Source organism: Eutrema salsugineum, unplaced genomic scaffold (genome assembly GCF_000478725.1).
Source record: "Eutrema salsugineum unplaced genomic scaffold, Eutsalg1_0 scaffold_6, whole genome shotgun sequence".
Lineage (NCBI taxonomy): Eukaryota > Viridiplantae > Streptophyta > Magnoliopsida > Brassicales > Brassicaceae > Eutrema > Eutrema salsugineum.
The window spans coordinates 9,428,989-9,430,751 of record NW_006256547.1 but is presented as its reverse complement, the minus strand read 5'-3'; the positions used below and the strand labels follow the sequence as shown (position 1 = coordinate 9,430,751).

The 1,763-nt window shown below is 41.6% G+C and overlaps 1 non-coding gene across 1 annotated transcript; it reads right to left on the bottom strand.

Moving 5' to 3' along the window:
• Nucleotides 1-1,656: 1,656 nt before the first annotated feature.
• Nucleotides 1,657-1,763, bottom strand: LOC112083682. Its single transcript, XR_002897818.1, has one exon. It is a non-coding gene; the product is annotated as a small nucleolar RNA R71 (small nucleolar RNA).

The following is a 1,763-nucleotide window of genomic DNA, read 5'->3' as shown; positions in this document are numbered from 1 at the left end:
ACCCTTCGTGGAGCACCTGCTCCGGACGGGAGAAAAATAAGGAAAACGATTTTACCTAATCCTAAGTCGCGTGAGATGGAATAAAAAGCCCAGAGCCGCCTGTGTTTTTATTATCACATTTTTCTACAGACTTTTTACGCTTTTTTTTTACAATTTCCTGAACTAGAGAGTTTTTACTTGTAAGCTTTTGGGAGAAGAAATCTGCTACACTTTGAGAAGAATTCTGAACCCTATTATCTCTTCTGCGGTTTTAATTCATGAATTCCTTTTCATCTGTTGCTGTGTTTCTTTCCTCCATGTCTGAGTAGATCTCTTAGCTAGATTAAGGGTTTCAAAGGATTTCATGAGTTAGAGAATTGGATGCAAATAGGGTCTATAATCGATTGTCTTCACCTTTGTTAGACTTAACGCTTAGGTTGAACTGGCCATTCAATTTACGTTCATTGGTTAATCTATTCATCAAAAGTGTAATAGGTTGCTAGAACAAACACTGGTGAGCGATTTGTCCTTAGCCAACGACAGTTGAAGTTAAGGCAAATCGTGAACAGATCAAACCTGCTTGTTAATGCTTGTCTGCAATTTTCTAAGTTCAAACGACAGTTTAGAATTTAGGTTGTTAGATAAAGTTATCGAGATCACGACAGTGGATCGATAAGCTTTTATGTTTGAGTTCGAGACCTGCATTTAAGTTGTGCCCTGAATAGTCATTTGATTCTCATCTCTGAAACTCCTGCGAATTACCTTGATCTAGTGCTTGTTTTAATCTGAATTCAAATCATTGTTTGCCATTCTGTTTACTTTTTAGTTTTCGCAACAAACCATCTTTCGTCTTAGCTTTAATTCAATCCTCGCAAAGTCATAGAGTAACACTGGTCCTCTGGATTCCGAATCCTTTATATTACAACTACATCACTGTTTTATTGCAGTAGAAACTAGGAGTACATCCAGTGTGAATCAAATTTTGGCGCCGTTGCCGGGGACCAATTCGTTACCTTTGATTTTTGGTTTGAAATTCAGACTAAGGCTTTACTAATTTTTCTCTCTTGTTCTCTTGTTTGCGTGTGTTTCAGGTGTATGTCAAACATATCCACAAGGAGCAACTGCACCGATCTTGTTTCTTTGTCGAACACCGAGCTAGCAAGAGTCGAGCGAGAAAAAAGACGTCAAAGGCCTATTCAAGCCAACATGGGCGATCAAGGCAACAATGACAACATGGCTGTCGAGCTACAACAGCTTCGACAGCAATTGGAGCAGCTGCAAAAGGCGCAGCAAGACAGGGAGCAGCCACATCCTGCTATTGGAGACAAAGACAGTCCGCATGCTTACTATCACAACAGGGCTGTGATTGCTCCTCCAACCATTCAGAGGCAAAACTTTGAGATCAAACCTCAGCTGATCTCATTGGTGAAGCAGCACCTCTTTCATGGGCTTCCTGCTGAGATTCCGATGGACCACATCGAGAATTTTGAGGAGATTTGAAGCACGACTGGATCAAATGGGATACCAGCCGATTTCTTGAAGTGCAAGCTTTTTCCATTCTCACTTGCGGACAAAGCTTTGCGCTGGCTGAAGTCATTACCACCTGGATCATTGACTACATGGGAAGAGTGCAGATCAGCATTTTTGGACCATTTCTACACTAAGGCCAAAACTGCAGCTCTGAAGAACAAGATCTCGTCGTTTAAACAGCAACCTGGTGAAGCTTTCTGCGAAGCTTGGGAGAGATACAAGGAGTACCGAAGAGAGTGCCCTCACCATGGGTT